We start from the raw sequence: 25,222 nt of genomic DNA on the forward strand, positions 1-25,222 counted from the left end.
GCCAACTTTGCTCCAATGGAGCCTTGAATGCAGGAGGGGAAGAGAGAGACAGAGAGGAAGGAGAGGGGGAGGGGTGGAGAAGCAGATGGGCGCTTCTCCTGTGTGCCCTGGCTAGGAATCAAACCCGGGACTCCTGCACGCCAGGCCGACACTCTACCACTGAGCCAACCGGCCAGGGCCTCTTTTATCCATTTTTTGATTGGATTGTTTATCTTCCTGGTGTTGAGTTTTACAAGTTCTTTATAAATTTTGGTTCCTAACCTCTTATCAGATGTATTGTCAAATATGTTCTCCCATTGTGTGGTTTGTCTTTTATTTTGTTCATATTGTCTTTAGCTGTGCAAAAGCTTTTTAGTTTGATATAGTCCCATTAGTTCATCCTGTCCTTTTTTCACTTGCCTGTGGAGATAAATCAGCAAATATATTACTGCGAGAGATATCGGAGAGTTTACTGCCTATGTTTTCTTCTAAGATGATTATGGTTTCACGACTTACATATGTCTTTTATCCATTTTGAGTTTATTTTTGTGAATGATGTAAGTTGATGGTCTAGTTTCATTTTTTTGCAGGTAGCTGTCCAATTTTCACAACACCATTTGTTGAAGAGACTGTCTTTACTCCATTGTATGCTCTTATCTTCTCTATCAAATATCAATTGTCCATAAAGGTGTGAGTTTATTTCTGGGTTCTCTGTTCTGTTCCATTGATCTATATGCCTGTTCTTATGCCCGTACCAAGCTGTTTTGAGTACAGTGGCCTTGTAGTATTACTTGATATCAAAAAGTGTGATATCACCCACTTTATTCTTCTTTTTCAAGATTACTGAGGCTAATAGTGTTCTTTTTAGGTTCCATATAAATTTTTGGAATATTTGTTTTATATCTTTGAAGTATGCCATTGGTATTTTAATAGGAATTGCATTGAATTTATAATTTGCTTTGGGTAATATAGACATTTTAATGATGTTTATTCTTCCTAAAGATAAACATGGTATATGCTTCCACTTGTTTGTATCTTCTTTGATTTCTTTTATCAATGTTTTATAATTTTCCGAGTACAAGTCTTTACCCTCCTTGGTTAAATTTACTCCTAGGTACTTAATTTTTTTTGTTGTTGCAATAGTGAAGGGGATTGTTTTCTTAAGTTCTCTTTCTGACAGTTCATTGTTCATGTATAAAAATGCCTCTGATTTCTGAATATTAATTTTATATCCTACCACCTTGCTGAATTCATTTATCAGGTCTAGTAGTTTTTTGACTGAGACTAGGGTTTTCTATGTACAGTATCATATCATCAGCAAATAATGATAGTTTTACTTCTTCTTTTCCAATTTGGGTGCCTTTTATTTCTTCTTCTTGTCTGATTGCTGTGGCTAGGACTTCCAGAATTATGTTGAATAAGAGTGGTGAAATGGGACACCCCTACCTGTTCCTGATTTTAAGGGGATTGCTGTTAATTTTTGCCCATTGATTATGATGTTGGTTGTGGGTTTGTCATAGATGGCCTTTATCATGTTGAGGTATGTTCCCTGTATTCCACCTTGCTGAGAGTTTTGATCATAAATGGGTGCGGGATTTTATTAAATGCTTTTTCTGCATCTATTGCTATTATCATGTGATTTTTATCCTTCCTTTTGTTTATATGATGAATCACATTGATTGATTTGCAAATATTGTATGAGCCTTGCCTCTGCAGAATAAATCCCACTTGATCATGATGTATGATTTTTTCTATGTATTGCTGTATTCAATTTGCTAATATTTTGTAGAGAATTTTAGCATCTAAATTCATCAGGGATATTGGCCTATAGTTTTCTTTCTTTGTATTGTCTTTGCCTGGTTTTGGAATGAGGATTATGCTGCTTTATAAAAGGAGCTTGGAAGTCTTCCTTCCTCTTGAATTTTTTGAGATAGCTTGAAAGGGATAGGAGTTAGTTCTTTTTTGAATATTTGGTAGAATTCACCTGTGAAACCATCTGGCCCAGGCCTTTTGTTTGTTGGGAGTTTTTTGATAACTGTTTCAATCTCATTTGTTGCAATCGGTCTGTTTAGGTTTTCTGATTCTTCCAGATTGATTTTTGAAAGATTATATGTTTCAAGGAATTTGTCCATTTCACCTAAGTTGTCTAATTTTTTTACATATTCATAGTATTTTCTTACAATCCTTTGTACTTCTGCTGTGTCAGTTGATACTTCTCCACTCTCATTTCTAATTTTATTTATTTGAGTCCTCTCTCTTTTTTTCTTAGTGAGTCTGGTTAAAGGTTCATCAACGTTGTTTACCTTTTGAAAGAACCAGCTCTTGGTTTCATTGATCTTTTGTATTTTTTTTAGCCTCCATGTCATTTATTTCCACTCTGATCTTTATTTCCTTCCTTCTACTTCCTCTGGGTTTTACTTGCTGTTCTTTTTCTAGTTGTTTTAGATGCAGGTTTAAGTTGTTTATTTGAGTTTTTTCTTGCTTCTTAAGATATGCATGTAGTGCTATGAACTTCCCTCTCAAGACTGCATTTGCTGTGCCCCATACATTTTGAGTTGTTGTATTTGCATTTCCATTTGTTTCAAGGAAATTTTGTATTTCTTCCTTGATCTCGTTAACCCATTTGTTATTAAATAACATGCTATAAATTTCCAAGTGTTTATATGTTTTTCAATTATAGTTGATTTCTAGTTTTATGTCATTGTGATCAGAGAAGATGCTTGATATAATTTCAATCTTCTTAGATTTATTGAGACTCATTTTGTGTCCTAACATGTGATCTATCCTAGAGAATGTACCATGAGCACCTGAAAAGAATAAATATTCTGCTGCTTTAGGATGAAAGGTTCTGAAGATATCTATTAAATCCAATTGATCTCTTGTCTACTTTAAGGCTGCTGTTTCTTTGTTAATCTTCTTTCTTGAGGATATATCCATTGATGTTAGTGAAGTATTGAAATCCCCTACTACTATAATATTGCTAATCTTGCCCTTCATGTCCATCAAAGTCTGCTTTATATATTTAGGTGCTCCTATAATAGGTGCATAGATATTTATAATGGTTATATCTTCCACTTGGATTGCTCCCTTTATCATTATGTAGTGACCTTCTTTATCCCTTACCATAGCCTTTGTTTTAAAGTCTATTTTGTCAGATATAAGTATTGCTACCCCAGCTTTTTTTTTTCCATTTGCATGAAATTTTTTTTCCAACCCTTTACTTTCAATCTATGTGTATCTTTTGTTTTTCTTATCCATGCAGCTAATTTATGTCTTTTGATTGGAACATTTAATTCATTTACATTTAATGTTATTATTGATACATAGTTGTTTATTGCCATTTTGCTCTTTAAATCTACATTCCTCTTTTACTAGATTCTCCCCCCTTTGTTCTATTTACAACAAGCCCCTTAACATTTCTTGCAGCATTGGTTTGGTTGTAATGAATTCCTTGAGGATTTTTTTTTTCTGAGAAGCTCTTTATTCCTCCTTCAATTTTAAACAATAGCCTTGCTAGATAAAAGTCTTGGTTGTAGGCTCTTGTTTTGCATTACTTTGAATATTTCTTGCCATTTCTTCTGGCCTCAAGTGTTTCTTCTGAGAAGTCAGATGTCATCCTTATGTGGGCTCCTTTGTAGGTGATTGACTGCTTTTCTCTTGCAGCTTTTAGTATTCTTTCTTTATCTCTTGGCTTTGATATTTTAATTATATGTGTAGGTCTCTTTGGGTTTCTCTTTAATGGGATTCTCTGTGCTTCTTGAAATTGTGTGACTTTTTCCTTCATCGATTTAGGGAAGTTTTCAGCTATGATTTCTTCAATCAGGATCTCTATCCCTTGTCCTTTCTCTTCTCCTTCAGGAACTCCTAATATGTGGATATTGTTTCTCTTCATGTTGTCACAGAGCTCTCAGAGTTTTCTCAGACTTTTTGATCCTCTTTTCTTTTTGCTGTTTTGCTTCCTTGCTTTTGCTTATCTAGTCCTCTAAATCACTGATTCAATCCTCTGCTTCATCCAGCCTGCTTTTAATTCCTTCTAGTGTAGTTTTCATTTCTGATATTGTGTTTATTTCTTTCTCCTTTTTTGATGACTTCAATGTCCTTTTTGATGCTAGCTATCTCTTTGTTTAGGTGCTCATTATGTCCATCTGTTGTTGCTCTAAGATCCTTGAGCATCCTAGTAATCATTATTCTAAACTCTGCATCCGGTATCTTGGTTATTTTCATCTCATTCAGTCCTTTTTCTGGGGATTTCTTTTATTTATTCATTTGAATTGCATTTCTCTATCTTCCCATTTTGTCTCTGTATAGACTACTCCTTTGGATGTGTTTATGTAGCTAGCTGAGTATAGGGTTGGTGTTATCTGCCTCCAACTTTCAATTGTGTTGTTTCTAGAGTTTCTTGAATTGGCCTCATCAGTTGTTTGTAATCCACTGTGGGCTACTTGTCTGCTGCTACTGCTCTTTTTGCTGTTTGTGTCAGCGTTTTCTATGCCTTAGCTGGGTCAGGTGTGAAGAGCCTTTCCTTAAGATACCACTCTAACTAGGGTTGTTAGGCCCTGAGCTGATGCTCTCTGTATCTGGCTGCTAGAAGTGCCAGCCCTGGATCTCCCTGGCAGGAACCTGGCACAGACCAGTGGGGGTCTCTGCTTATGAATGGCCCTTAGCAACCTTCTTGGAGGTACAGGCAATCCAGAAAGTGTGGCTTTCTCTGCTGGGCCCTGATGCCGTTGTCAATATCAGCTGCACTCCTAGGCTGGCTTTTATCTACTCTTGGCCAGTGTGTGTGGCCTCTCTATTCTCAAGTTGTGGTCTTTCCACTGGCCCCCCCACTGCGACTGCCTCCTTGGGCACTTGGCACTGGCACTGCCAGGTGTGTGAGCTTGCTGGCCACAACTTGGGCTGCCCTGCGTGCACTGGAGCTCCTCGCCTGGCGAGGCTCCACCTGCCTCGGACTTGCGGGCTGCCTCTCCGGGCTCTTCCCCCCACTGCACAGGCCAAGTGATGCAGCAGCTGCTGCAGCCAGGCCCTCCCACCCTTAAGAGGGTACTCAACAGTTGGGGAGGCACTGTAGCCCACACATTAGCACTTAACACCTGTGTCCCTGATGCGCCCCCTGCTTTTAAGCGTCTCTTTGCACAGAGTAATTGCTTCCCTTTGCTGGCTTGGTTCTCCCAGGAAAAACGACCACTTTAGGTTTGGGGAGTAACCCAGTACGGAGATCAGGGTGGCTTTCCCCCACAGTCTCTCCCTGTGCCTTCGAGACTACACTCTCCTCTTGCAACTTCAGTCCTTTTAGGGCTCCCTGCTCCCAGAGCCCTGGGTAAGTGGCTGTGAATAAGGTTTTCTTTAAGATGGTGCCTGGGTCTGAGAGTTCTGTTTCCCTCTCGCAAACAGTAATCTGGCTCTTCTTTCAGATAAATACTGTCCGTATGCCTCTTCTAGTCTCTAGGGCTCTAGGCTGGGGCTCTGGTCCTGGGGCTGAGGACCCACAACTCTTCAAGCAACCCACCCCACCGTGTGCGGCCCTCTGGGCCACCTCTCGCTCCTGGGAGCAGGGCAGCCTTTTCCATGTCTCCACCTTTCTTACCAGTCTCAGTGTGGTTTCTTTGGTGATGCTTGGTTATAGATTCCTCTTAGTTTAGTCAAAAGTTGGTTTGTAAAGATGATTGTTCCTAAGTTAAGTTGTAATCCACTTTGGTTGTGGGAAGTGGGAGTTATAACTCTGTCACCATTTTCCTCTCTGTTTAGAATATTTTAAAGTTGTAATTAAGTAAGTAAAATAATACAGTGGTACCTTGAGATACGAACAGACCAACATACGAATATTTTAAGATACAAGCTGTGACTGGTCTGTATTTTTGTTCAAGATCCGAGAGAAATTCCAATATACAAGTCATCATTCGGGAAGCTGCCACTAGTTGGCATGTGGGCACACGGGTCCAGTATGGGCAGTTTGATATACGAGTTGACTGACTTACGAGCTTGGTTACAGAATGAATTAAATTTGTATCTCAAGGTACCACTGTACTAGCTAAAATTTGGCACAAAGTTATTGTGTGTGAGTTTTCTTGTTTTGTTGGTTTTGTTGTTGTGTGTTTGTTTAATAAATCACTTACTATTTTTTGCTAAGGGAAACCAGAAGTTAACTGTCACTTCAATGCATAAAGCAGATCCTATCCAGGACAAACATTTGAGTGTGGATGAGCTGTAGTACTGTTCAGTATCTGATATCAAATCATATAACCTGTTTCTATCTTTCAATTCCTTTAATATTTTGCTAATGCTTACTAGACATTCTTAATTATCTGATCCAAAATGGATCAAAGACCTAGAACTAACAGGTTTAGATTCCTACTACTTCCCATGCAGATGAGTAGATCATTCCCATTGTGATCATCAATCCCAGGTATAGAGTGGTAGCCATCAAAGACAGAGTTACATCAGGTTCCTTCTCAGAGGACATCCTTACCCATCTAGATAAGACCAAGTAAAGGAGGGATGATCCCTCTGATTTCTCGTGAGAATCAGGTAATAACAAAAAAGCAATCAACAGCATTTTTACGGAGGTTTTCTATCCCTCAAACTAGAAAAGAAAAATGCTGACTACATAGTCACTTTCAGAAACTTTACTTTCACTTTAAAGAGACCAGAAAACCAAATGGTTAGAAATGTTAAATCCAAGTTAACCTTTAAAGAGAAGATGATTGGATATATTGTCAATGGAAAATATGGCACTATAATATGTTTAAGTAACTTTTTAAAAAAAAACCTTTACTTTTATCTTTCTGGTAAGTCACTGTGGTTAAAGAATGTGATTTCTCTGCTATCTTACCAAGTTTTCAACCAATTCAGGAAATATCCCAATAAAACACTATCATAGTTGTAACATTGCTTAGGTGAGTGAGAACAACAGCACTGATCCCCAGAGAAGTGGCTATTGAACAAATTGCAGCAAAGAGTTAGGGCTGTCAGTAAGATTCAAAACTTGGATTAAGGGTTGTAAGTCCATGCTTTTATTGCTTTCCTTAAGATATGTGGTTAGAAAATTAGTTTCATATTATGCTATTTAAAAAAGCAAACAAACTTTATTTAGTTTCATAGATTTTTCTTCCTGGTGTCTGGAACTATGCCCTCATGTATTGTGGCTTATTCAAAACAGCATATTTTAAAGCAATAATTATAGTGCAGATGATCAACAAAGCTAAATATGTGTGTCATGATGATCTTTGTACAGTGTTCTGAACGATCAGTTTTGTCCTCTTTTATTACTGGCTGAAAGTAGTTAAGAAATATTTTCAGTAAAATCCTTGCTGACATTCAAGGTATTTGTTATTCTAAGAAACAATGAAGGGACAATGGCTAAACCATCATGGGCTTTTGTGTGTGTGTGGTTATCATTGGCTCTCTCTGAAATGTGATGGATAAAATAATATATAGAGGTAAAAATCTATTTCTTTGTACTTCAATCTGATGAAGGTATGGGGAAAGATTTAGACGAACTTGGAATTATTAAACTCAAGCTAAATGTAGACTTTACCAGGCAAAGCCTAAACCAAGCCAATGTTTGTGTTCTAGGCACGTGTTCTAAATAACCTCTTCTCCCCCACCAAGGCTCTTTAAATAGATGCAAAGCCTACTCCAATCCCTCAGGGATGACTTTATTAAAAAATACACTCTCACCTGACCTGTGGTTGTGCAGTGGATAAAGCGTCAATCTGGAAATGCTGAGGTCGCCAGTTCGAAACCCTGGGCTTGCCTGGTCAAGGCACATATGGGAGTTGATGCTTCCTCTTCCTCCCCCCCTTCTCTCTCTCTGGCTCTCCTCTCTCTATCTCTCTCTCTCTCTCTCTCTGTCTCTCCCTCTCCTCTCTAAAATAAATAAATAAATAAATAATTTCTTTAAAAAAATACTCTCACACCCAGTAGCATCACATATCTGATTTATTTATTTATTTATTTATTTATTTATTTTTTACCTTGAGCAAGACAAAAAAACCCAAAAACATCATTAATAGAGGAAAGGGTAATATTAGTCCTGATTCCAGCAGAGCTGCTTTAGAGAAGGAAAAAATACACACAAAACCCTTGGTAGGATGCTAATCAGTCCTATTCTGAAAAGCCCTCTAATTAATGTAATTAAAATCTGTCAGATCAAACTGATTAGCCTGATACTCAAGCCAAAGCAGAGGGAGTAGGGCTCTGGGGGGAGGGGAGGGGGGGGAGGGGAGGCAGTCACCACCAAGGTGGAGTTAGCTTTCAGAAGGAGGTGGTTGGTCTCCAAGGTGATCAAAGCAACTTGTCTTTCATTTCTGTGGAATAAGGAGAGTGGGCTCCTGGCTGCAGATCTGGTTTCCTGCATCTCTAGTTCCTGGCACGTGCAGAACCACTCAGGTGGGAGAAGCAGGTCCTTTCTGGGCTGTGAGGGAAGGCAGTGGATGAGGCTCCTTGTCTTCCCTCTTTGACAGCTAGAATACAGATGAAGCATTCTTCATCCCCTGGCAATCCCCTGTCGCAGTCTTTGGCCATGACCACTGACACACCAGCAGGAAGGAGACAAAGGCCATGTCATGTGATCGCGATAGTGCTGTTGACACAGGCTTCTTTTTCAGATCCACATTCTAGGGTGGGAGAGCACAGGGCCTCTGCCCAGGCTGAGGTTCTGCTCTGGGGAGAGGGAGAGCTCACTCAGGGCGTTTCTCTCGGAGGTCCGGAGGCCAGTTCCAGGGCGCACGCGTGGAAAAGTGAGTATTTCATCAACAACTAGAGAGAGTCTTATCCTAGCCAAATTCAAGAAGAATGAAGGACAAGTAAATTCAGGGTTAAGAAATTCTCTGAACTTCTAATTGTGTCCTGAGAATATATTCTTTTCTATATGACATTTTAAGGAAATGTTAGGAAAATGACATTTTGCCTAATAACCGTTATTATGAAGTTTCAAGTAAGATCATTATAGATATATGTATATATTTACTTCTTTACTGATTAAAAAGTTTAAAAAGCAAGACTGTTAAGATTGCTGTATGAAGTGACTTATATGATCTCTTCTGGTTTCTGTAACAAACTAATAAACACATAGGACCAAGTATCTTGGGCCTTCATAATTCTTTATGTACATTGTATCTATTTTCATTTCTCTAACACTTGTATCAAAAATAGGAAGAAAGGAAAAAAGAATAGTGAAGGAGGTGAGGGAAAATTTGTAATTGTAATTGTTTCCTTAATCCTAAATACTGTGTGTGGTATACCCCTGTTTTTAGCCACTGTTTAGCAATTTTAGGTTATGTAATTTCTTTTGGTTTGAGGGCACTGAGAAAAGTAGTTAATTTGGGTTTTTCTGGCATAGTACTTTTTAAAAATAATCTTTAGCAGTGAAATAAGGCTTTGATGGCCATGCTTGTAGAGAATTGCGTGTCTTTTCATTGTGCACGGCTTACCTAGTCAGACAAGAACAGATATGAAAAGGTAACTCTTTGCTATGGGAAGTCAGTTAGGACTTTCGAAGGGGAAAATGTGTATTAGGATCACCACTAAAATGCCCACTTCTGACATCCTTATCCTTAGAGTCACATTTTCCTACAATCTCATAATGTTTGCACCAAAGGAATAAGAATTACATGGACTTTAACTAAAGAATTTAAACTAATAGGAAAATCATTCATGGTAACTGAGAGTGTAAGAGCAAGGAGTAGAGAAGCCTGATGGTTGTCATTTTTTGTTGTTCATGAGCCGAGTGAGAGCAAATCCCATAGCTCTCTGATCCTTGGTTTCCTCAGAGCTGCAGTACAGGGGCTGACTCTCAGAACTGCACAGTTTTAAAATCTGGGGTATTTTAACAAATAGATTCAAAGTAGAGGGATAGGTTTTTTTTTTTCTTCTTTTTCTTATTTAGCTGTAAAACTTCAGATTTGGCACGTCTTCAACAGCTTATGCCAGAAATTCTTAACTGTAGTGGCAAACAGTAAGTGAGTGTTAAGCTTTTTATATTTTATTTGGTATGAGTGGCTAGAATTTGGAAAAATTCCCCTCCCTTTTCCAGATTCCTGTTGGCATGGGTTCTTCATTTCTCAAAACATCTCTGGAAGAAGCAATGCATGACTGGAGAGAGACAGGACATGGGCACTCAGAACTGACCACATTGCATTAGTGTCCTGTCAGCAGCTTAGCTCTGTCTGCATCTGCTCAGATCAGGCTAAGCCAAGCCTATGTTTGATTTAGCCCCCTTTTCTTGCAATTTCACAATTTTATGGCTCCTCTGGTAGGATTGATATCCTTGAAAAAGGCAGCTTAGTTCAGTTAGTGAACCTGCAGTAAAGCACGGTTGCCTGGTCAGCACAGGTTCTTATCAGGAAAAAAATGTGTTTTATGGAACACTGAAGGCCAGAAAAGTATGAGAAGGCTTTTCTCTCTCCATGGTATTACTTGTATCTTGCTTCAGACTTAACCGTTTCCGTTCCAATGTGGGGGAAATGCTTTCTGATGTTAGGGCAGCACCTTTGTGGCGGCAGCATCTGGGGGTGGGGGTGAGGAGTAAAGACTGATTCTACAAAGCAAACCAGCAGCAGCCCCCCAAGCTGATTGTGCTGCCTCAGCCGTTTCTACACAGAAGAGCTCGGCAACAAATGATGAAATCTAGAACCCTTTTTACCAATGACCCTTAGGCGGCTGACCTAATTTCATACATTTTATTTGTATAGAGATGTATTCTCCATGTATCCCTTTAGTAAATAAACTCTTCCCTTCACTCTCCAGTCCCAAGCCTTGGTCTTCACTCTGTTTACTGGTTACCTCTTTCCTCTTTACCCCCAAACCCTTTTGTAAAGCCACTGGCCGCCGGGTGGCCGTGCAGGTTCCATTGGATTCGGGCGGACGGTAAAGGAACTGTGGAGCCGGAGGATGGTGGGCCATTCCGTTTATTAGAGTCTTGTAAGGGCGGATGAGCAGACAGGCAGGGCAGATTACTTCCCTCTCTCTTTCTGGACTCCTCAGCAGAGCAGGCGCAGGGGGAGAGGGGGGGCTTCTCCAGCAAACTAGAGCAAACAATGGCCCCTCCCAAGCAGGAAGGCAATCTACACTTTTCAATCTGCTACCTTGAGGGCAAGCACTCGCAGCTTTCTATAGACTACACACACATGCCACAGCCCTGTGCTCATGCTCCAACCATGCAAAGTACAAGGCGGGCAAGCCCAACATATTTGTTACACACTTGTGTTCCCAACACCTTTCTTTTTACCACATCATAAGATGGAGTCAGTTTCAAAGTTCTGACCAAAGTAACTCTTCTAGACATACTCCCCACAGTCCTGCATGAGTCCTTTGCCTGAGCCAGGGTGGGCGGGAGAAAGGCCTGGCTCTTTTCCTCCTGTCCACCTTTGCTTGCTCCCCAGCGGCCGCTGGGACCCATCCGTAGTGCCACCATCCCCCACTGTGAGCTTTGAGGCTCAGCTCAGAGACACCTTCTCTGTCACCTGCCCTGATTGCTTCTTTCTTCCTTCCTCCTTGCCTCCCCTGTGTCAGTTTTGTGGCATCTATCATATCCTGCCCAAGACTGCATGCACATGCCAAGTTGAAAACTTGCACCCAGAAAAAAAAAAGTCATAATTTATCTTGGCATGTTTCTCAGTACTTGGTACCATGTCTGTACTGACTCTGCAGAGCGAGGGAATCCAGGAATGGATAATGAATGACTGCCTTTGCCCTGACGTCCCGTTTAGCCCCTCCTTTTCCTGAATGTGTTTCTTTCGGGTGTCTTCTTGGCCTTGATAACCCACAAGTGATCAGGAATTTCAAAAAAACACTTTACCCCACACTAATCTTTGTGCCACTTCTTTAGTTCTCCTACAAGTATAAAGTAGTAAATTATTTGAAGTTACAAACAATTAAGGTTTGGTGAAGAGCAACATGAAAGATGTCACTGAGTAAGGAGCTTATCTACAAGTCTGGACTCTGATGCTGGGTGATGTGAATTTGGAGAAGTCACCTGACCTTATTAGGCCTCTGTTTCCATGTCTGTAAAACGCAGGGTTTGGATTGACCGGCAGTGAGTGACTCTCAGACGTGGGCTTTGGATCTTCTGATTGCCTCCCCAACCAGATTTTAACTTCTATCTATTCCACTTGTTGCAGTGCTGTAAGATTTCAGCAGGTTTACTAGGAAAAGTAGGGTAATTAGCGGTGGCTCTGCTTCTAAAAAAAATGTTTAGAAACTGTTATATCTTACTACATTATCTCTAAATTTCCTTACGGAATTCTAGAATTCTGTGATTTCAAAAGAGCATGAGAAAAGTAATACTCGAATTAGAATGGAAGCCTGAAAGAAAAGTATTACAGGAATTTTTTAAAGCAGTTATTTATAATATTTTAGGATATACAGTGTTGTGGTTCTCTTTTTTTATGTTTTTTAAAGCAATTCTTTTGCAAAAACAGATGAGATTTTTTCAAAATAATGTGTGTGTTGAGCTGCCAGCTTCCCAGGCCTGCTAGGTTCTCTCCTTTAAACCACTTCACCTATCAAGACATAGCTTCCCTCTCTAGAGGAGGCTCTGTGTGGACTTGCTAGGTTTGTGTGTTACCTGGCTTACAGAGTTAAGCCCTTGAAACATATTTTTAAAGAGCCAGTCCTTAGATGGATTTTGGCCATTTTTCTTTTCTCTTTTCCTCCTTTAGTTAAAAATAAAACAACTATCTACACTGAAGGTATTGAGAGAAACTCTATTCAGATGTTACAAGTAAAAGACATTTTTAAAAGGCATGTTCTTAAATAAAGAATTGTATACTTTTTGTATTTATAACTTGGTAAGACATTGTATCTGGAAAAAAGATTATAAAAATATAGTTGGAAGGAGGTTCACTCATAAAACCTTTACACCTGATTGGTTTGCTTTGCTCTTGTACCTGTAGTGCTGTATCCATTTTTTATTTTTAATCTTTCCAGAAAAGTCAGATTTTACTTCTCATAAGTCCACAATGTTGTCCTTTTAGTTCATGTATTTTTTTTTGTAGTCAGAGCTTTTGGGCCCAACTAAAGTGAAGCTGGAGAAAGGCCACAAAGCAAAAAAGTCTCCTTAATTTTACATAAAGAGTAAAAAGCATGGTAGCAAGAAAATGTGCTGTGGAACATGGCCCTTGTTAATTGTTAACTCTTTGAGTCAGACCTGGCTCCTTGAACAAACCTAACCACAGTGGGGTGGGTCTTCCCTCCCCTGCAGAGCCAGGCCTATGAACTAAGCTGAAAGAAGGCTGGAGGCAGCTCTTCCCCAGACTTACAGAGTGGACTCCCAGCAGGAGGGCTTTCACTGTCCCTTCAAACAGGAAGGGAAGGAATCATGTTACTTCAACTGCTATTTTCACATAAAGCGGGCATAGAGGGGACTGGTTCTGTAAATGTCTTTCAGATCATAGGGTAGCTGACCTGGCTTTCTCAGCTGTTATTTTGCTTGTTTAACTGACCCGTTGTCTGAACAGGTGTGTGGGGCAGCACAGGATTGCTCTAGATAGCTGGCATAACTTTCTTTTCTGGGCAGGAAGTGGACTACAACATGGCTTGTCCAGGAAGATTTTGGGGTCTGAGCCCCTGGAGGGGGAAATAATGCTAAAACCTGAGTTTTCTTTATAGAAGGCCAAACTTATTTTTTTGAAAAGGTGAGTGGGCCTATCATAGTCATACTGTATATTGGAAATGGTATTACCTTTATATTTTCTGGGTAACAAGTTTGGTTTCTTTCGTTTTCCATATATAAATTGGGTAATGAAGATTTACATTAAAAAAATGAACAGCATGATAAGTGAAATAAGTAGGCGCAAAAGGACAGATATTGTAAGATTGATCTGAGGTACCGGGAATAGTCCAATTTATAGAGCCATTAAGTAGATTAGAGGTTAGCAAGGATTGGGAATAGGGAATAGGAAGATGTGAGGAGTTGTTGTTTAATTGGTGTGGGGATGATAAAAAAGTTCTGGAGATGGACTGGTGATAGTGACACATCTATGCTGAATGCCACTGAACTGCGCTTACAAATGGCTAAAATGGTAAACTTTATCTTATGTATATTTTACCACATTTTTAAAAATCAGCTATTATAAATATTGTTCAAAGACATTTTTATACTGAGAAATACCAAAAGAAATCTGTAAAGTTTTGGTCTAATAACTTGGACATTATTTTGATCAAGACATAGTATTTTGTTGTTTTAAATAACATTTAGACAGTATTTAGACAGTATTTTTTACTCTGTGAAAGAGTTTCTACATCCTGTGTGTTAAGTGGTCTTGAATTTCTAGTTAACAGATCAGATGCCTTTTATATCTTTTATGTTTTTATGTGCTTTACGTTTAACTAACAATTCTAAAAATAATTGTCAATTTGATGTCAGTACTAAAAACTTTACCTCATCAGACTGGCTAGTAAAATAACCAGCATATCCAGCATATTAAATTCAACAATTACTTTGGATTCTTTGTTGGAAGACAGATTGTCTCCTGGTTGCTAGCAGTTGATGAAACATTCGGTGGAAGGGCAGATTTTTGCACCCACATACTTAACTAGATATGTTTAAATCATCTAACTTCATAGTCCATATCCAAAGATTATTAACACTTAACAATTATATTATTTTCCTCAGTTTTACTCCTTAAAGCAATTTTTAGAATAAAATTATATTTTCATAAATTTGAGTTTAGAATAAAATTTTTATGAGACTCAGTTTAGGCAGACTGGACTCAATTTCATGTCCTGCTTCCCCTGATGATTTTATTTACACTGGTTTTGAGAGCATGGCGGGTGAGCTTTCTGTTGGCGATCCACTTCTCCATTCTTCCTCTCTCCCCAGAGAAGGAAGGCTGTTTGCAGTCTAGGATCAAATAATTTAATTTGAATTTGTAGTCAAAACATCTTTGAACATGACAGAAAATCTTTTAATAAAAACTAAAGCCCAATCAAACATTAAAATTAAAACAACCAAATTAAAACGAAGCAAAAAGGCTAATAAGTGATCTATTTAGAGTAGCATTCTCCCCTTTGTACATTTTTTTTTTGTTTCATTTATAATTTTAAAGAGAAGACAACTTTGAGGCCCAGACTATAAATATATAAATATATAAATATGCTATTCTATATTGTATCCCGATTCTTTTAACTCTTTTTTTTTAATGTACTTTTTATTAGCACCTAAGGATGTTGATAATTTTTTAAATGCCAACACTCTAAAGAGGCTTGCTTATTCTCTCTCATTGGGACATAGTCCTTGAGTAAAAGGGTTGAAGTCAAAATTGGGTTCCCTGCACTAAATGAGGCTCCCTGAATAAAAGTGTCTTGGCTAATGTCCTTTTTTATGATTTATTTTAGCAGTAGCACCATGCCTCCCCCAAATGTTTACAGTATACTGTTTGGGTAGAAAGTTCATGCCTCTGAGCATCCTTCGCCCCTGGTTGGTTTACAGAGTGGTGAGGTAGTTTGAATAAGTGTCTAGAGTACAAAGGTTATGAACTACTTGTAACAACTTCTAGAATAAAAGCCCTTCTGGGGTTTCACTGCTCTGCATGATCGTTGGGTCTCTTTTTTTTTCATGGAGACTAAATTCTTGGATCATAGGTCATTGGCTTCCAGCATCAGTCTGCCTACTGCTTGGCCGACCCAAGATTGATGGTGTCTTGAGATAGCTGTCATTATTTGATGGTAGCAGACAAATAGAAAACAAGATCATCTCAAAAAAATGTTTTACACATTTATAGATACATATAAAGAAAACTGACGGGAGACCAACTCAGATATTGTACAGAAGGGTTCTTAAATGCTTTCTTTTTTTAGATTTTATTTATTGATTTTTGGAGAAAGGGGAGAGGGAGAGTGAGGAAGAGGGGAGAGAAGCAGGAAGCATCTACTCAGAGTAGTTGCTTCCTGTATGTGCCCTGACTGGGCAAGCCCAGGGTTTTGAACCAGCAACTTCAGTATTCTAGGTCAACGCTTTATCCACTGAACCACCACAGGTCAGGCTTAAGTGCTTTCTTGACTTTAAGTAAATGATTTGCCTCTTATTCTTCTTAAACTCTTTTGTGTGTGTGCTTGGTTATATATTATAAGAATCAGATTGCTACTTGCTCCCATCTATCTATCTGTCTCTCACTTAAAACTAATTCAGAACTGTGTGGTTGTTTGTGTATGTTTTGGAGGGGGAAGTCTTTGGTGGTATTGGATTTCTTTCAAGATTTTTATTTCAAGAATATATCAAATATTTGATAGATAATAAGTATGCATAGCTTTCTAACTAAAATAATAAATTCTATGTATTTTCTTTTGTGCTTTTCAAACTAATATACTAAGTGAAAGACTTGGACATTTCAACCTAAGAAGATCAGTGTCAGATTAATGTGTAAATTTAAGAAGATAAGAACTCTGTGCATTTTAACCCCTGCAGGTAGAACTAAAAATAGCTACATGCAGCTTAATTATTTTAGGTGATTATAATGAATCATAGTTGTATTTTCTAAGGAGAAAGGGGAAAGAAGCTTAATTAAATGCTTTTCAAACTTTTCTCTGCTGCAAAATGATATACATTTCTTTTATTTTTATGGGACTAGTAATATGTGTTCCTTTATAGCAAAAACATACTCTCTACTATTCCTTTGACAGAAGGGACATTTACTTTGAATTTATAGTGAGGATGGGGTTTTGAAATTTCCACACACAACATTTTTAAGCAAGGCATCACTACCATGAATGCTGGCACTTGGTCTGTATCCTTGAAACAAAATATATTGAAATGGTCTACACCGTTTGTTACTGGATTTGGGGTTGGGATTTCATCAAGTAACTAGCACTCCTCAGTGTGGTCTGTACTGTATTATCAGAGCCAAGGAAGTGAACCATTTACACTAGGCCTGACTCTACCACAAGTTTCCCAGGAACTAATGATTTAAGACTCAGTTCACAACATTCAAACTGTTGACCCCCCCGAATGTTGGTATCTTTGCAGAAAGAGCTGTTGTGATGGATGACTATTCCCACTCAGAGCTTCTTGGGTCAAAGTTCCATATTTAACAATCTAAAATCACTGCCAATTTGAACTTCCCTAGTCCTTTGGCTTGTAAGATATGGGGTAGGGGCCTTAAACATATCTGATAATACCCTTTCCAGTTTGGTGAAACAAAATGAAGACTTTTAGAGAATTATTTTGTTCTTTGATTTTGCCACATTTGTGTGAACAATATACTGTCATTATGGTGGGAGGACACATACTTGTCCTGCATTATTATATACACGAGATGTGTTATTAATCTGGTTGGGGACTAGCATGTGATTAACAAACTTGTTCACTATTATAACTAGTTGTTTATACATTTCTTGTTTTATTTACTTGTTAGAACATTTTAAGTGGAAAATGTTCATCATTTGAGTTTCTGAAGTCTTTTTTAAAATAAAAGAATGGAATACGCATCCCTTTGGAAATCTTGCAGATTAGATTATCAGCACAGCTAGTATTCCAGGGCCCTTGTATCTCCCTTAGTTGCCTATATCTATTTGTTAAGTGTTGCAAGTGTTTGTTAATTAAACAATTCACAAGGTATTCTCAGCAGAACTTGTGAACACTTCACCAATTGAACAATTTATTGCTGCAGTTGAAAAAGTTAGTTGGTGTTTATTAACTAACTTTCTTGTTTCTAAAGAACCATGAATGCGGCTTCTGGTCCATCACTAGATTTTAAAGGATTCACCATCTTTACTGACACTTTAGTAGCCAATGTGCCTGTCATTATGTCAAAGCACAGCAATCATTTTGCTGAATGTGCAAATCGGGGTTAAGTAATAAGACTCTTGTGACTGGGCAGCCAAATAAAATTAAAGCTCTGTGTATAGGGAGGGGATTAGGAGTTTCATTCTTAAGAACAAACATCAAATTTTTTACCCAAGAAAAAAAAACACACATTGTTTCTGATATAACAGTAAAAACTGAGGTATTTAAGATTAAAAGAATACCCCTATAGGTTAAGAATTTCCATATTATAATTATTTTTTTAAATTTTTGTTTATTGATTTGAAAGAGAGAGAGGGACAGTGTGTCCTGACTGAGGATAGAGTCAGCAACCTCTGTGCTGATTCCAACCAACTGAGCTATCCAGCCTGGTCAAATCATAATTCTTAACTGATAAAGCTATAAGGCAGTTTTATTTCATTAGTTCCATCACCAACTCTTTTTTTGTTGTTACAGACTAGCAGGATTTAGGGCATTGGCCTTCCCACTCGGAAGTCCAGTGCGAGTGAGCCCTCAGTGGTGACACAGAGGAAGCGCTGAGACTTTGGACTGGGACCCCCAGACCCCTAAGAGGATAAAGGCAGTTTCTGGTCTCCCCACCTTCCTGTCACCTCTCCTGTTGACTTAAACTAATGGGCCATTTTAAAAATGCAGTTAGTAGAAATATTAATCTAAGTTTGATATGAGTAGAAAAACTGTCTCACTCACGAGATACCATATCTAATCCACTCCCATGTGTACAAACTTGCTTGGGCTTTAATCCCTCAGACCCATAAACCACACACAAGCAGCAAGTGAAGCTCCTGCAAAGGAAGTGGGTTTGAGTCTATGTGCCCTTTGTTGTGGTCAGTAAAGGAAACTACTTGTGCTTTTTAATTAGAAGGGTGGGCCCAGAGTTGTCTTAATTGCAATTTGAACTATAACATAAAGCTTTTAAAGAAGAATAATTATTTTAAAAATTCATTTACATTCTCTCCCTCATTCAATCCCTAGCACTTTCTCTGAATGACTTCTCATCGTACATATACTCATTATATACTTAACCCCTCCCCAGAACCATATTCATTCAGCCTTCTCAGTTCTGAGTGTTTGAAGTTGCAACACTGCTTGTTTGTTACTTATTTTGCAAAGGTGCCCAAAGTATGCATGGCCTTGGCTGGTGCAAATGCAGGGACACTGGGTGTGCCTTTTGTTTTTGAAATGGAGATTTCAAAAGTGAATCATAAAATATGAATTCAGCAGTGCAATGCATGTTTAGAATAGCCAGAAAGGGCTCATCAAAAATTGCAGACAGCTGCTTGTGCTAAGTAAGATTTATCCTTAGAACTAGACAAGGAAATTTGTACTTCCTGTTTTAATTAGAAGGGACTTTCACAACATAAGAATAAAAGGCATGGTTTGCCCCAAAGACACGCATCTGCTTTATATAAAAATAAATGCATTATAAGTGTGAGAAATTGCTTGAAGATGGCCATGATATTGAGAATATGCTGTGTATTTACTTTATAGTCATCTGAGGTTTTCTTTTCCAGTAAGGTTAAGAACCTCAAGAATTTTTATGAGTGGTTTAGAGAAAAGCATGTTCAAGCACTCTTGTTAATGTTATATGTGTACAGGAAGGTGAAAGAAGCTTTTTATTTCATACACCTGCAAATATATTAACATAAATGCAGCTTTTTCTTGTAGACCTTGAGAGGAGGTAGTGGTTCTTAATTTTTTATCACAGTTACTGGTTTGGAATGCAGACTATACAGACTATAAGTTGATAGGAGTGTGTATGTATGTGTGTTCTGAATTTGTAGGCTGATTTACTGGTTTGTTGCACAATACTGATTTTTCTTTTCAATAAGACAACTTTATGTATATCTGTACCAAATTCACTGTGTTTCAAAGGCAAGCATATCAAAGAACTGTTTAAAATCATTTGGAGTGAAAGAATCCCTACCAGAACCATAAATCATCTTTTAAATAATACTAGATGTATAATCATTTGGTCTTTGGTTCTTGGTCTATATAAAATAAAGCTCAGTTTTCATTCCTACATGCATTTTACTCTAAGTTCATGCTTTAAACCTTAGGTAATTAATTTTTTTTAAATATACTAATATAGGTAAGGAAATAAGAAAAAGCATATTCTGAATTTTATAGTTAAACTATTACTGTTAAAAGTAGATAATACACAATGCAATTAATTTATAGGCTTCCTCTTTTGCCCCATGCCAGTTCCTTTTATTTATTTATTTTTTAAGTTTCTTTTTAAAAAAAAATATTTATTGATTTTATTTTTTTTTATTTATTCATTTTTATTAGAGAGAGAGAGGAAAGAGATAGAACAGAAGAAGGAGCAGGAAGCATCAACTCCCATATGTGCCTTGACCAGGCAAGCCTGGGGTTTCGAACCAGCAACCTCAGCATTCCAGGTCAATGCTTTACCCAGTGCACCACCACAGATCAGACCATGCCAGTTCCTTTTAACTTTCCCATTTGGCAAGAGCACCTTTTGGTTTATAAATTTTCATTCTTGAAATACTTTCTTTTTCCTTCTTTTAGACCCTCTTTATATTACATACCAACCTGTACCAATAGTTGGCCAAAGTTCTTTTCAACTTAAGATGTTTCTTTTTTTAATTAATCTTTTAATATATATTAATATATAATTAATATTATATATATATAAAATATATATATATATTTAGACTTTATTCATTTTAGAGAGAGGAAAGAGGGAGAAAGAAGGTGGGAGGAGCAGGAAGTATCAACCCCCATATGTGCTAAGATGCTTCTTGTAACAGCCTCAGAGGATCTGGTTTTGCCTCCATTTGCCTCTACTTTAGCATTCTTACACAAGTACTAACATATTTTTCTAACTCTGTCTTCATAATGTCAGTATTCTTGTTCAAGACATCACTGTGCTCAATAATTACTCAAGAACCAAATTTAAATTTGGAGCATTTAAGTTCTCCATCTATTCATTCGATCATTTTCTCATCCAACACATATACTTTTACTACTTTCTGCAATGTACAAATCATTGTTCTAAATGCTAAGGATATTGTGGCAAAAAGACAAAAAAATAAATAAAACTAAGACATTCTGTAACCCCAATGGAGATTACATTCTAGTGGGAGATACAGGTAAATCAACAAATTCATTATACAATTTTTGATAGATAGTTATGATGATTACAAAATTAAAATGGAGTAAGGGCATAGAGAATGAAGAGAAAGAGTACTGTTTTAAATGTAGAGAGATCTCTCTGGGGAGGTGGCATTTAAGTATAGGCTAAAATGAAATGAGTGATCCATGTAAGGTCTTGTGGGAGAATAGTACAGATTCAAAGGGAAGAATGATACTGTTTGTTAAAGAAATGGCACAGGCCCTGGCCCGTTGGCTCAGTGGTAGAGCGTCGGCCTGGCGTGCAGAAGTCCCTGGTTCGATTCCCGGCCAGGGCACACAGGAGAAGCGCCCATCTGTTTCTCCACCCCTCCCCCTCTCCTTCCTCTCTGTCTCTTTCTTCCCCTCCCGCAGCCAAGGCTCCATTGGAGCAAAGATGGCCCGGGCACTGGGCATGGCTCCATGGCCTCTGCCTCAGGCGCTAGAGTGTCTCTGGTTGCAACAGAGCGCCGCCCCGGATGGGCAGAGCATTGATTGCCCCCTGGTGGGCATGCCCGGTGGATCCCGGTTGGGCGCATGCGGGAGTCTGTCTGACTGCCTCCCCGTTTCCAGCTTCGGAAAAATAAATAAAGAAAGAAAGAGAGAGAGAGAGAGAGAGAGAGAGAGAGGGAGGGGGGGAGGGGGAAGGGGGAGGGGGAGGGGGAGGGGAGGGGGAGGGAGAGGAAAGAAACGGCACAAAAGATCAGTGAGGCTGGAGCCTGAAAACCCAGTGAGAAAGTGAAAGGAGATGAGATTTGAGAGATAGAACATGGACCATCTCATACGCTATGGTAAGTATTTTAGTTTCATTTTGAGGATCATGGAAAGGCCTTGGCATGTTTTATCATTGAAACTACATGATTCGATTTATTCTTTAACAATCTCTAAATGTTGGGTAAAGAAGAGACAGTAAAGGACAAGATGGGAAGGGGACCAGCTAGTAGACTCTTTCAACAGTCCAAGATTATAGAGTCTTGGGCAAGGGTAGTGCTGGTAGAGAAGGGGACATATGGTTAGAGGATTTGGGATGTAGAACCATTAAGACTTGCTGATGGATTGAATGTGGGGGAAGGAGATAGAGAGAAATGGGCAGTCATAAATAATTGATGACTCCTAAGTCTGATCTTGATGAATTAAAGAACCATTCACTGAGACTGGTAGACAGGGAGAAGAGTAATTTTGGGAGAAGAAGATCAATTCCATTTGGATTGTTAAGAAGAACATGTCCTCCTTGGCCAGATAGCTCAGTTGGTTAGAGCATTGTTCTAATATACAAAGGTTGCAGGTTTGACCCCTGGTCAGGGCACATACAGGAACAAATTGATGTTTCCATCTTTCCATCTCTCTCTCTTTCTCCCTTCCTCTCTCTCAAAAATCAATTAAAAAAATTTTTTTAAAGATGAACATATCTATTAAATGTCCAAATAAAGATGTCAGGTAGGGAGCTGGTTATAGACTCTAGTGTTCAGGGATGTGTTCCTGGCTGGAGATCTAAAATAGAGAGTTGGCCTGACCTGTGGTGGCGCAGTGGATAAAACATCGACCTGGACACTGACGTTGCCTGTTCAAAACCGTGGGCTTGCCCGGTCAAGGCACATATAGGAGTTGATGCTTCCTGCTCCTTCCCCTTCTCTCTCCACTCTAAAATGAATAAATAAAGTATTAAAAAAATAAAATAGGAAGTTGTTAGCACTTAATTATATAAACTGAAGCATTGGATGCTACAGCAGAGCCCCAGGGCACCCCATCTTTTTAAGAAGAAAGATGAAGATCCAATTAAGGAGACTAAAAGCAGTGGCTAGTGAGATAGGAGAAAAATAGGAGTGTCATGCTCAGAATTCAGACAAAGAATTTTATCAGGAAAACATGATTGTGTGAAGTGCTGCTCAGATGTAAACAAGATGAGAACAGAGAATTGCCCATTCATTTGGCAAGATGGACGTCATTGCTGACCATGTGACTTTAGTGCAACTGTGGGAATGAAAACTCAATTGCAGTGGATTAGAGAGAGATTAGAATGAAAGAACATAAAACCTGAAGACACAGACAGCTCTTCTGAGTACTGAGGAATAGAGGAAATATGACCGAAGAGGGACCATGTAATTAAAAATTATATACAAGGGAGCATAGATTATAGATGCAAAGTTGGGTGATAAGGGAAGTCAGGACAAGAGATAAAAATCGGAGGGTGAAAAAGTAGGGCAACTGGTCACTGGACTGGAAGATCTGATGTGACTTGGGGAATTTTTGTTAGCAGGATAATAAAACCAATGTACTGGGAAGACTGTAAAGGAGGAGGTGAAGATAGAGGCTTGGAAGAAGTATGCTTTATTGTGCTTCAAGGCATGATGCCACTAAGTGCACCAGGAGTGCGAGTGAAAGGGGAGAAGAGACCAGGTAGTCTAGAGGCAACTAGAAGGAACAGTCATGAGGAAGACAGTGATGCAAGCGGAACAGTCTTCATTCAATAAGAGGTTTAGGCCAGGAGGTCTGTAGGTGGCAATAATTATAGAGGTGCAGGAGGTGCCTGATGTCATGTACTTCAAAAGCATTGGCACTGGGGTGGGGACAAATGATCTCATATCAGTCACAAGAGGCAAGAAGAACCTCAGCCCCAATGTGATACCCCCATCCCTTTTTTTTGGTTTAGCCAATGTCCCCAGATGTCTAGTAAGGAGGACTGTTGCTCTCTTGTTTTGTGTTTATTCAGGCTATAAGTAATATGGGATACCTGACTGTCTGAGAACCTCAAACCTAATACCTGAGGAAAAATACATGTTTTCTAACTTATCAGGGAAAAAAGGAGTAAATATGAAATCTTGGGGTGCCTCATGGTATTATGGGAAATAGAGTAAACTCAACTTAAGATAGAAAGGGCATTTTATTAGTATCTCAGATTTGTATCAGACTTTTCCTTATACATAGCCATTTCATATCCATAATATTATTTGGTTGTTGCAAGAGTTCTGAAATGTAAGTATGGTATAAATCGTTGTCTCTTCTCTCTCTCTCTGTATGGTGAAATCAGGTGCAGGTGTTATTATTACTGTCTCAGTGGTAATATGAATAGCTATTAGCTATAAATACTGGTAAATTGTTACGAGATGGAAGGATAAAGCAAGAAGGCAAACTGAATGTAGTGGTTGGTAATGATTCTTAAGGAAGGAAGAGGTAGAAATAATTTTGTACTTGTTGCTATAGATCTGCAGTCTTCAAAATTCTCATTGCACATTCAGAAAAACCATTTTGACCATGGACCTCTATATTTCAATTTTAAGCACCAATTAAGCAGAAACGTTTATGTAGAATATTTTTATCTTCTCCTGTGTCAGTCTGTTACTTGTTCTCACAAAGTAATCAAAAGGTGATGCCTTTTTATATTTTTTAACAAGTGAGCGCAGAATCACTGAATTTTTTTTTGAAAGATTTTGTATTTAGGTGAAAGTATTCTGTTCTCTAATGAGTGGATATGACAACTTTTAAAATAGTTAACATGCTTAGCACTTACTTGGTATCAAAATGACATGATCCTAGAGCAATTTCTAAATATCAGATCCCAAAGTATTCCTGCTGAAATATGACTTTAAAAAAAAAGGGGGACTACTTTTCTCACTCATTGTTAAAGTATTACCTTTATATTGAAAGGATAAATTACATGTGTGTATATACATTTTAAATCTTCTTGGGAGTCCTGATCATAAAAAGGATTAAGTACTATTTGTCTGTGAGAGAAGAATATGTAACTCATCTCTAAGTTTGCAGCCCTTTTAAGTGTTTTGCCATGAGTACTTTGTGTGAACAAAACAGAAATGTTTTATCCTCATCTCATTATCAGGAATATTTAAGATTCTACTATATTTTAAAATTCTAATTTTAAGACAATTAGTAACATCATGACATACTTAGTACTTTGTGCATTTGGGGGTTCTAACCTATTTGGTGCACTCGTTTGCTTCTGCAATGAAAGAATATAATATTACCTTGGAATAAATGAATAAGTAAATAACTGAATGAACCTGAATTGTCTGCCTATCTATCATCTATCTATCTATCTATCTATCTGTCTGTCTGTCTGTCTATCTATCTATCTATCTATCTATCATTTATCTATCATCTATCTATCTATCTATCTATCTATCATCTATCTACCTATCTATCATCTATCTATCTATCTATCTATCTATCTATCTATCTATCATCTATCTGTATGTATGTATCTATATTATTTAAAGATTCTACTTCAAGTACAACTCCAATGATTCTACTTGTGTTTTTTCATAAAGCCTTGTAGTTTTTCAAAATTAAAGAATATATTTACTATGGAGAATGTGTGTGTATGTGCTTTTT

General features: G+C 38.2%; 1 protein-coding gene across 1 annotated transcript in view; it reads left to right on the forward strand.

Moving 5' to 3' along the window:
- Positions 1-8,635: 8,635 nt before the first annotated feature.
- PRDM1 (PR/SET domain 1) overlaps positions 8,636-25,222 on the forward strand; it is a 74,367-nt gene continuing 57,780 nt past the window's right edge. Inside the window, exon 1 of the mRNA XM_066248167.1 lies at positions 8,636-8,720. The gene's annotated coding sequence lies outside the window, so the exon portion shown is untranslated. The remainder of the gene's footprint in view (positions 8,721-25,222) is intronic.

The sequence above is a fragment of the Saccopteryx bilineata genome, chromosome 12, assembly GCF_036850765.1.
Source record: "Saccopteryx bilineata isolate mSacBil1 chromosome 12, mSacBil1_pri_phased_curated, whole genome shotgun sequence".
Lineage (NCBI taxonomy): Eukaryota > Metazoa > Chordata > Mammalia > Chiroptera > Emballonuridae > Saccopteryx > Saccopteryx bilineata.